The sequence below is a fragment of the Molothrus ater genome, chromosome 4 (assembly GCF_012460135.2).
Source record: "Molothrus ater isolate BHLD 08-10-18 breed brown headed cowbird chromosome 4, BPBGC_Mater_1.1, whole genome shotgun sequence".
Lineage (NCBI taxonomy): Eukaryota > Metazoa > Chordata > Aves > Passeriformes > Icteridae > Molothrus > Molothrus ater.
The window spans coordinates 1198021-1209487 of record NC_050481.2 but is presented as its reverse complement, the minus strand read 5'-3'; the positions used below and the strand labels follow the sequence as shown (position 1 = coordinate 1209487).

The 11467-nt window shown below is 37.8% G+C and overlaps 1 pseudogene; it reads right to left on the bottom strand.

The window, feature by feature from the left end:
* Positions 1–1180: 1180 nt before the first annotated feature.
* On the bottom strand, positions 1181–1793 carry LOC118686438 (NADH-ubiquinone oxidoreductase chain 2-like; annotated as a pseudogene).
* Positions 1794–11467: the final 9674 nt, after the last annotated feature.

Below are 11467 nucleotides of genomic sequence, written 5' to 3'. Positions count from 1 at the left end.
CCAGTGAAGACTGTAACTGTAGATAGCATTGGAGTTTCCAAATGATGCTAATACTGAGAAAATAAAGTGATATGTGAGCAGAGCACAGGCAGGTCTGAGAGGCAGTAGCAGGGTAAAAGGTAGCTCAGGAAAAATCCCAACAGGCTGTGGAGACAGCAGAAGGTAATCAGAAAAGGTGAGAATATTGGAAGAGGTGCAAAAGGTAGAGACGTGACAGCCAACATTTGCACAACATTTCCACACAGAGATGCTGGCTAGTGCAGAATTTGGCGCTACAGATGGAATTTCTACCAATGCGGGCACTAATCACAGTCAGCATGGAGAAAATATATTTATCCAGATCCTGGGGAAAACATTCATCACCCAACTTACCCACCCAACGTCCTGCCTGGTCCTCACTTCAGCAATCAGAATAAAACTAGGACTAGTACCATTCCACTTCTGATTTCCAGAAGTACTCCAAGGCTCTCATCTCACCACTGGCCTCCTCCTATCCACCATCATAAAACTCCCCCCAATCACGCTACTCTACATAACCTCACCTATTAGGTATAGGGTATAATATAGGTATAATATATATATTAGGTATAATATATATATATATTATATATTTTATATATATATATTATATATATATATATATATATATATATATATATATATTAGACCTATATATAATATAGGTATAATATATATATTAGGGTCCCAATATCTTTGTGATTAGTTGAGAATAATAATTGGTTAATGAATATCACAGGTAAGATGGCTGAGTGTGTAAGTGTTAGGCTGTAGTCCTTTCTACACAGGTTCAATTCCTCTTCTTATCAACTCTCTAGTGAAGTTCATAGTGAGTTGCAAGCTCATTGATGTGCATTGGTTATGTACCAGAGCCTTAGGCAGAGGCCTGTTGGTTAGGGCATATAGCTGTTAACTCTAGTATGGTGGGATCAAAGCCATGATACTATAGTATCATGTAGTATCATAGTATCATAGTAACCATGATGGTAGTATCAAAGATACTACCATCTGGCTAGTAAATTGGAAGGTGCTAGCTTAATTAAAGTACCTGACTTGCATTTAGGGGATGCAGGATAATGGCCTGTGGACTTTAGCAGAAACTAAGAGGGTTCAACTCTTGTTTAAGGTTTTGAAGGCCTTTGGTTAGGTAATCCTAAATTTCTTAGACAATGGTAAGGATTATAGGGGAGATAGGAAGGAGGATGGCAGACATGGTGGTAAATATAGCAATTGTAATGCTGGTTGGTTTGCTAGTACGTCATTGTTTTATATGGTTTGTGGTGTGTGGGGCAAGTGCAATTGTTGTGCAGTGTGTGAGAAGAAGGTAGAAGGTAGGCTTAGCAGGGACAGGAGGGATATAAGTGTGGCTGCTGGGGCTATGTCTTGCTTAGTTAGTTCTTGAATGATAAGTCATTTGGGCAGGAATCCTGTCAGGGGAGGGAGTCCTGCAAGGGAGAGCAGGGTTAGGAGCAGCATTGTGTTTAAGGTTTAAGGACGGAATTTTGGTTCATGCAGGTATTAGGGTAGATAGCTTAAAGACTTTAATTGTGTTTAGGGTGAGGAAAACAGGTTGCAGTTATTACAGTGTACAGGTAGAAGTTGAGGAGGGTGAGTTTAGGGTTGTAGATGATAATGATTGCTATTCAGCCTAGGTTGGAGATGGAAGAAAAGGCTAGAATTTTTTGGATTTGTGTTTGGTTGAGACCCATTCATCCTCCCAGGGCTGCTGAGAGGATAGCTAGGATAGTTAAGAGCATAGGGCTTAGTGAGGGTGAGGTTCAGAACGTTCAGAAAAGATCTGCAATGACAGCTCTGTCGTGGACTTATCCTTACCTGTATATTTTCATTCAAATAGCATTAATAATAAGTATCACTAAGGTATTTCAAATGGTAACAACTTAGAAACATGATCAAAATATCTGTAAAATACGAGGTATTAAACTATCAGCCTCTCAAGTATATGGTACTCATACAATGAAGTAGAGAAAGGACTAAGCTGAGCAAGCATTAATTTCCCTGAAATAAAAAAGCACTTCAGTAAAACCTCCCCTCAGCTACATCATAAGTGCATGTCTAAAAGATTTACCCTAAGACAGAAGATAATAATCAACAGCAAGCACTCCTAACATATCTTATAGAAGATAAAAATACCCTTGTACAAAACTTGCCAGCCCTACATTAATTTAACAGAGTTCTCACACAGTTATCACACTTTAGTCAAGGAGCAGTATTTCATAGCTGAGGTGCAACAGCTATCTAAAATCTTAAATATTTTAAGAACTCAACTGCTATATTTTAAATGCCATGATAAGAATGGTTTGGTTTCTCTCCTCAGTTACACTGACTCCTTCCTCTCAGGTTACTGAAGCCTCTGAACACTACTTTTCAATAGCAGGTACCCTAATCACCTTAATGGTACAGGATAAGCCTGAAATACCACCATACAGCATGTACAAGAGGAAAGGGATTTTGGGGGGATTAGCTAGGATAATGCTATAGGATCCACTACTGGGAGAAATCCACTCTTTCCAAACACAATGCTCCAACTGTGTCCAGTTAAATTCCTCCAGCCTCATGGACAGAAGATAGTGCCTGATGAAACTCCTTGAAAAACCTCAAATCCCCAAAAATCTAAAAAAGCCTCATTGTAATAGAGAGAGGAGGAGCTACCTCATTTTTTAGCAAACATAAGTACAGCACTGTCCTTCAAACAAGGCTGCATTTTTGTTTATTTTTACATATGTAAAATGTCAGGTTATGAGTTCAAGTGAATTTCCATGAGCCCTCCATGGAGACACCCCCTTCAACATTCTGCTCAGCACACACATATCAGGCCCTGCTCCTGGCAAGAGACAGCTCAGCTGGAAAGGCACCATTAACATACAAACTTGAAAAATATTTATTCACAGACACACCCCACATAAGTAGCACTCTCAGACCCAGAAAATTCCCTGGATAAATAGAACTGCTTCGTGGCTTGCTGAGCCTGCCACTGCACCAGTCATGCATATCTATCAATCAAAGTAGGTCAAGGACCCAAGCACATTTTAGGGATCTGCCTTTTCACTTCACTTGGGCTGACAATTGATTTGCAAGGTACATTTTGCTTCTCCTCTGTATCAAGATTACAAGTTACATTACAGAATAACTGGAATCGATTTATGGTTTGGACACTACAAAGGGGCACAAAAAAAGCAAAATTGGTAAGATGAGCACAATTATGACTGCTCTCTCAGTTCCATGAGTATTCAGGGGTACATCAGGAAGAGTGTGTGTTGCAGACATCTTTTATGGAAAATCCTTTCCTTTAGATTTTTCCTCCTGAGAAGCTGAGAGACCTCAGGAACAAAATGTAAACATTGATTATCTGCTGCTGTGGAATGCAACAGGTGGCATCTGCAATTGGCCCATGTTGGATGTTTGTAATTAATGGCCAATCACAGCCCAGCTGGCTCTGACAGAGAGTCTGAGCCACAAACCTTTGTTATTCATTCTTTCCTATTCCATTATTAGCTAGCCTTCTGATGAAATCCTTTCTTCTATTCTTTTAGTATAGTTTTAATGTAATAAATATCATAAAATAATAAATCAAGCCTTCTGAAACATGGAGTCAGATCCTCATCTCTTCCCTCAACCTGAGACCCCTGTGAACACTGTCACAACTGTGTCCAGCAGGTCAAGACATCCTGCCTCTCTACTCAGCCCTGGTGAGGCCAAATCCAGTGACTTCTGTTCCATTCAGGTATTCACAGTTCAAGAAAGATAAGAAGCTGCAGGAGAGGGTGCCCACAATGAGGGGCCTGGAGTATCTCTCTTATGAGGAAAGACTGCAGAAGCTGGACCTGTTTAGTCTGGAGGAGACAGAGAGGATCTCTCTAATGCATATGAATATCTCCAAGGCAGGTGACAAGAGAATGGTGCTGAACCCTTTTCAGTGGTGCCCTGTGACCATGTTCACAGGGGTCTCAGGTTGAGGGAAGAGACGAGGATCTGACTCCATGTTTCAGAAGGCTTGATGTATTATTTTATCATATATATTACATTAAAACTATACTAAAAGAATAGAAGAAAAGACCTCATCAGAAGGCTAGCTAAGAATAGAATAGCAAAGAATGATAACAAAGGCAGCTGTCTTGCACTCCCTGTCCGAGCCAGCTGAGCTGTGACTGGCCATTAATTACCAACATCCAACATGGGCCAGTCAAAGATCCACCTGTTGCATTCCACAGCAGTAGATAATCAATGTTTACATTTTGTTCCTGAGGGCTCTCAGCTTCTCAGGAGGAAAAATCCTAAGGAAAGGATTTTGCAGAAAAGATGTCTGCGACAGTGCCCAGCGAGGGCAATGGCCACAGGGTGAGAGCAGCAGGCATAAACTGAAGCACAAGAAGTTCCACCTCAGCTTGAGGAAGAACTTTGCACTGGGGGTGTCAGGGCACTGGAACAGGCTGCCCAGGGAGGTGTCCCTCTCTGGAGACATTCAAATCCCACCTGGACACATTCCTGATCAAGGTGACCTTGCCTTGGCTGTAGGGTTGGACTGGGTGTTCTCCAGAGGTCCCTTGCAACCCTAATAATTCAGCGATTTTTTTCTATCTGCAAGAAAAGAATACCCTAGGATATTTAATAGGGAAAAAATAATAAATTGATTAGAAATGGCTAGTCTTATACAAATTTGACATAATTATGGATATAAATGACATAATTATAGAATTTTATCATTAGAAGTATTTAAGACACTTTATGTTGCAATGATAAAAAAGATGCAAAACTTTGTGTTAAAAGAATCCTTTTTAGACAAGTTAGTTCAGCAGAGGCCGTGATTGTAGATTTCAGTAACCTATTACTTTCTCTGTGAAAAGTGCCCATTTACCAAAAAAAATTAAGTAATTGGCTAAAGGCACGTTCAGCCCAAACTCAGATTAAACAGTTACGAAGCATCAGAAGACAGCCCTGCTTTCCTCACTTAGCTAGAAACTCCCCCCTGTCTGGAGAGAAACACTTTCCATTTTTATACTTGTTTACTCTCACCTGTCAGCATGACTCAGATGGAGCCTTGCAGGTTCTAACACTTCAGATTAGTGTTTCTCCTGAAAACCTCAACTCTTTCATACAAACAAACAAAAATGGAAAGGAACTGCTGAATTTATACCAAGACTCTACCTTGCATCAAATGTCAGGATGAAAAACACCTCCCTTTCTGCTGTAATTTATGTGGTGCTTTATGCCATAATAGAACTGATGTAAAAGAGCATTCTGATTTGATAGAATTCTACATGTCTTTCCACTTATATTGTATAAGCTAAGTGACTGTGTAAGGTCCAGAGCAATGACAGGCAGGCCCACTGGGCAATGATGAATTTGTATAATCTGAGAAAAAGGATTAAGCAATTGACCTTGCAGAGAAAGAAAGGGATGTTCTTTCTGGTATATTTATACTTTATTTTTTTTTACTACTTTTTATTTAGATACAGTCTGGTCCACCTAGAAGTTCCTTTGCTTCTCAGAAATGAATGCAGAAAAAATTTAGCCAGAATAAAACATCAGTTACCATATAAACTCAACCACAAGCAAAAAAAGAAAAGAAAATCCAAAGCTGAACCCAAACTGTGACCGTGTTCACAGGGGTTCTTGAATGAGGGAAGAGACGAGGGTCTGACTCCATGTTTCAGAAGGATTGATTTATTATTTTATGATATACATTACATGAAAACTATACTAAAAGAATAGAAGAAAGGATTTCATCAGAAGGCTAGCTAAGAATAGAATAGGAAAGAAAGATAACAAAGGTTTGTGGCTCAGACTCTCTGTCTGAGCCAGCTGGCTGTGATTGGCCATTAATTACAACATCCAACATGGGCCAATCACAGATGCCACCTGTTGCATTCCACAGCAGCAGATAATCAATGTTTACATTTTGTTCCTGAGGCCTCTCAGCTTCTCAGGAGGAAAAATCCTAAGGAAAGGATTTTTCATAAAAGATGTCTGCGACACCAACCAACCATTATCATTCTGATACCCTCAGAATTTAACAAGTTTCTTCTGAAGTGCTGGAAGAGAATAAAGAAAACTATCTTTCTTTTTTCTTTATTCTTTTGTTTTATTTGGAAAAACCAAACAACAATTAATGAAATTTCTCCTGTATTTCATAATGTTCCTTTGCTGAAAGATTTCATTCTATGTAAGAGTTATTCTCATACATGATGGAGTATTTCAGATCAGATCTGCAAATACACAGTATTTATATAAACACAAACAGAGTGTGCACACAAAGCAAAAGACAGTTTGTCCACAAGATAAATCAGTAAGGAATTCTGGCTGGGGTAGAGTTAATTTTCTTCCCAGTGCCTGCTATGGGGCTGTGTTTAGGATCTGTGCTGAACACAGGGTTGATAACACAGAGATGTTTTTGTTATTGCTGAGCCAGGGACTTCTCTGCTTTTTGTATCAGCCTTTCTGAGAATGTGCCTGGGAGGGTGGGAGGGGACACAGCCAGGACAGGTGACCCCAAGTGACCAAAGGGATATTCCAGACCAGGTGACATCATTGTATATCAGTATATAAAGCAGGGGGAAGAAAGAAGTAGTATAGGAACATTTCTAGTGATGATATTTGCTTTTCCAAGCCACTGTTACCTGTGATGGGGCCCTGCTCTCCTGGAGATGGCTGAACACCTGCCTGCCTGTGGGAAGCAGTAAATTAATGTCTTGTTTTGCTTTTCTTCTTGTCTGCATGGCTTTTACTCTCCCTATTAAACTGTCAACCCATGAGCTCTCAGGCTTTTACCCCACCCATTCTCTCCCTGAACCTGCTGGTGGGGATGTGAGTGGCTCTGGGCTTGCTGGCTAGGGCTAAACCATGGTAAATTCATTGAAAAGAAATACAGAACTTTACAAGGAAGCAATTATTTTTGTCTTCTCTTACAAAATTCATGTCTGAAGAACATTCACTGAGAGACTTGTAGAATTTTATAAACAATATGACTCAGAATTTTTGCAATTTAGTTTTATGTGACATTTTTCACAATAGCAAAGAGTCATGCCTTATCTAAGTGTTAGTTAACTATCAGTGGACATCTAGAGAAAATAATAATAAGCGAGAATACAGCTCTCTCACATATACTAATAATTTCTCCCTTTCTTATCTACTCTATCCCTGACCCCCTTCAAATCTTGATAAAAAGAAAATCAAGTGAATAAATAAATCCAGCAAAATGTTTCAAAAGGAAAGATTAAAAAGATAAAAACAAGTAGAAAAGAAACCAACCAAAAAAACCAAAACAAATGAACAAAAACCAAACAAATCCACCAAAAACAAACAAACAGACAAACAAAAAAAAAAGAAAAGAAAAAGAAAGAAAGCCTTATAGAGCATGTGAATTGGTACCAGCAGCATTAAAATGCACTGCATGTTTCCCAGTAACCCTCAATTTGAAGAAAGCCACATGATTGCAGGAAGCACAAATTACAAACCTCCTATAGACACAAGAGCGTGGAAGGCATTTTTAACTCAATCCCTGGATTACATCTTTATTTAGTGAATATTAATTATATTAAAGTAACTTAATTTGATCAAGCCACCTTTGATTGCATAGTTCTGAGCTAACACAGTTTACAGCCATCCAGCAGATAACTGGAAGGGGAAAGCACAAAGACAGGGAAGGAAGTAAGCAGAAAAATCCCAAGTTTTTTGTTTGTACTACATTCTCAACACTGTCTCAACTTACTTTGTTTTTCACTAACTTTGGTGTTGTAGCCAAGTTATAAGAAGTGCTAGAAACTGCATCTTTCTAAAATATTTTCCTCTCATTCTGATGTACATAGTCTACTTAAAACCCACTCTAACATGTAAAAATCAGTGGTATTTCAGGGTGATTATTGTCCACAGCTGTAGTAGGTAGGTTTATTATTTATAAGTTAGGTTTTAACATTTTAAAATGCATTACCTGGACTGACTGCTCAAAATCCTTACGTGGAACACACCTCAAAAAACCCCAACCAGAAAAAAAAAAAAAGAAAAAAAAGAACAGCAACAAAAAAAAACCCACCCTAATACCCTCCAAAACCCAAAAATCATAAGAACTTTGCAGATTTCTTAAGACTCATAAAGTGTTCTTATAAATATCCATTTCCCTAAATGATTGAGCTTCATATGCCCTCATCTTCTTTCTCAAAAACAATACACAGAGGTACAAGAAAAAACAAAAGACAAATGTAAAGTGGTTATATACTCATCACAGACTCACTGCACAACAAAATTATGAACAGGAAAGTGGAAGACACAAAGTAAGGAGATCTCTCTATTTAATAAGTTTAGAAACTTAAGTGGCACTACCTCAAATCCTCATACTTTTCTTTGTCTCTTCCAGAAGCCTGAATAAGAAGGAAGCAACACTTACCTTCAGATAAAACATCTGAGTCGTAGCAAAGGGACAAGAATTCAGAGAGAAAAGAAACCGAGACAACAGCATACAAACTTTCAAGAAAACAACACTGGCACCCCAGAGGAGCTAACCATACACCTAAGCATCAGCAAAAATTAACATATCTCCTCTATTCCATTGGTTCATGTCTCACTTCTTTATCACAGAACTGAAAAATTATTCTTTTCACACCCTGGAGACACGGCATGACACAGATAACATACAGCAGTCACAAAGAAACATATCCACCAGCAAGCTGAAATCTCACCCTCATCCCAAATCTGACTGCAAAAAAACAACATGAAACCAGATGCTTCACCTCTTCACAACTTCAGCTGTTCTCCATTCCAACTCAGTGTTCAGCTGTCCTTTTAAAGCCTTCTCTTACCATCTTCTGTGCACTTGAAGCTCTTTAGGCACTGTGCTTTGAGGGGTTTTGAGCATCCCTCTCACAAGTTGGTGTCTAGTCTCTAAGAAATACAAATGATGTGTGCATTGATTTACTATCCCCAATGAATTAACTCTTAGAAACTCATTGTTCCAGTGCTAGGAAAGAAGGCCTCATTGAATGTAATATTTGAAAGTTAAACTCTCCAATATCACTCACTAATTAACCAAATTAATGTTGGCCACTCCTGATAACTACATTGATATACAAGTGCTCCTGTTGTTGAGTTCACTATTAAAACTCATATTCACCACAGATGCAAGGAGCAACATGTTAATCTTCAAGTTAATAAGGATTTCTCTGCTCCATCTCTAAACTATTTACCCAAAGTACTCAGTTTCCTCCCTCCCTCAGCTACTTTGTCTTTTGAGCATCTTCTTTCAGACAGACTCAATGATTTGCAAGTTACATGGACTTTATGAAACCAAAGGAGGACTTGCTGGATAAGTTCCATGCTTTCAAAAAAATTTAAAATTATATTTGCCCTAAACCTGCTAATTGTAGTAATCAGTAACTCCTCTAAAAGTATCCTAACAAATGTATTACAATAGCAGTTCCCATTATTTGATTTATTTTAAATATCAGCATGAATAAAAAAGCAAAGATAACAATATTGCACTGATGAAATGACCACGTGGCTATGAAGATTTATAAATATCCACAGTGCCACAGGTAACCCAAGTAGTGCAGATGCAACAGGAAATTATAAGCACCCTTCCTTCCATCTCTACAACACCACAGAAAATCAACATAAACAACATCAGAGCAGTGCTTAGAAAGAACTTCCAGGAATGAAGGTGTTTTGTAGCACCACTGAAGGAACCACTTTAGAACTGACATGCTCAGATCAGGTAATAAAACATTCTCTACTGCTAAATTTCTGGATGTTAATGGTGGCTAGATTTGCAGTTTATTTTCCAAACACAGAAAATTTGTGGATAGTCTGAAAAATTTTCATATGGAAAACAATTTCTTAGTCCTGTGAGAAAAATGCAGGAATATCTTCAGTGGACTTTTTTTTCTGGATAAATGCATGACAAAATACAGGGAGGGAACCTTTATTTTTTGAGCAAATTTCTGGAGCCCATAGGAGTTTGTGCAGCAGTCCTACCAATACAAGTGTAAGAAATGTAAATTATGCCTTACACCAGTGTTACAGCCCTGCTGATTCTTTTCCTCTGGATCTTGACTGACGAGGGAATTTCTTATTAAAAGAGATTGTCACAAGCAAGTATGTGGCAGGCATATTTTCAATATAAATTTCCAAAAGCCTTCCAACAGCTAATATCAAATTCCAAAGATTTTCAAAAGTTCAGGTTGAACTGAGAAAGTAGATCCACACAACCAGATAATCCAACAAGAGAGTCAAGTAGATTTGTGACAAAACCACAGCTTAACATCAGAACTTCTACATTCCTGAAATAACTCAACTATGGACAAAGGACTGAAAAGTCAGATTTTGGGCTATTGCAGTCTCAGCTGATACCTCATTAGTATTTCAGGATTTCACAATCATAATTAATAAATAAATATCTGTATTGGGATTTGCATGACCAAACCCACAGTAGAATCCCTTCAGATTTACAACCAAAAACGAAGTAAATTAGATATTTATTGTAGGTGGCTTACCTATCAGTAAAGCAAGATTTCAGTTGTACTCTCTGCTGCTAGCAGCTTGGAAAAGAACAGAAAGGGATTTAAAAACAGCTTTCAAGATTGTCTTTTTTGTTTCTTGGACAGACACTGCACATTTATCTAATTGTGTGTGAATACAACACAGTATGTATTTTCAGGAAATAGTCTATCATACATATTGTACTTATTTATTATCATAAATATATATTTAACCATATTTTAACTATGACAATGCTGACAAAAAAAACCCAAAAAAACATTTTCATACCTTGGAAAAAGTCCTGAAAATTATGAATTAAGAATAAATTAATTACTGGATCAAGTGTTTGAGAGTTTAGAGGAAAGGGGATGGCTTTGTGTTTTCTTATGAATTTCATTTATGACTTCTGGTAAACTAGATTCATCTAGTTTGTACATTTCTCTTGAGTGCCAAATATTTTGTCATTACATGTAAGAGACATGACAGCAACCTAGAAACAAACGAAAAGTTTAGTTGTTTAAAATTCCATGAGCTGCTTGTTACTTGAATTATTAGTTTGGCTATGGAAATAAATGCCACTTACTCAATGAAAACCAAAATCACATCATTGCAGGTAATAAAAAACTCACCTAATTAGGAGGGAAAAATAAAGAGAGGGAAAACTAATGCTTGAATTATTTTACAGATCATGTGTTGTTGATCACCTTTAAACGAGGTAAATGGCTGTAATGCTACCTTATGTAGATGCATGCATCTTTAATATATTTTGGTTTTCACTATAAATGTGCATTATTTTTTATTTTAAATTTATCATTCAAATATTTTTTATTGTTATGCTGTTCAGCCAGAAACCCATTTGCTTGTCTTTCATCAGTCCCACTGTAGTCAGTGAACTAGAGAAACATTTCAAATTTTGTCCAGTTTGAGCACTTAGAAATAAACCACCTTTTTCTAACAGTATTAC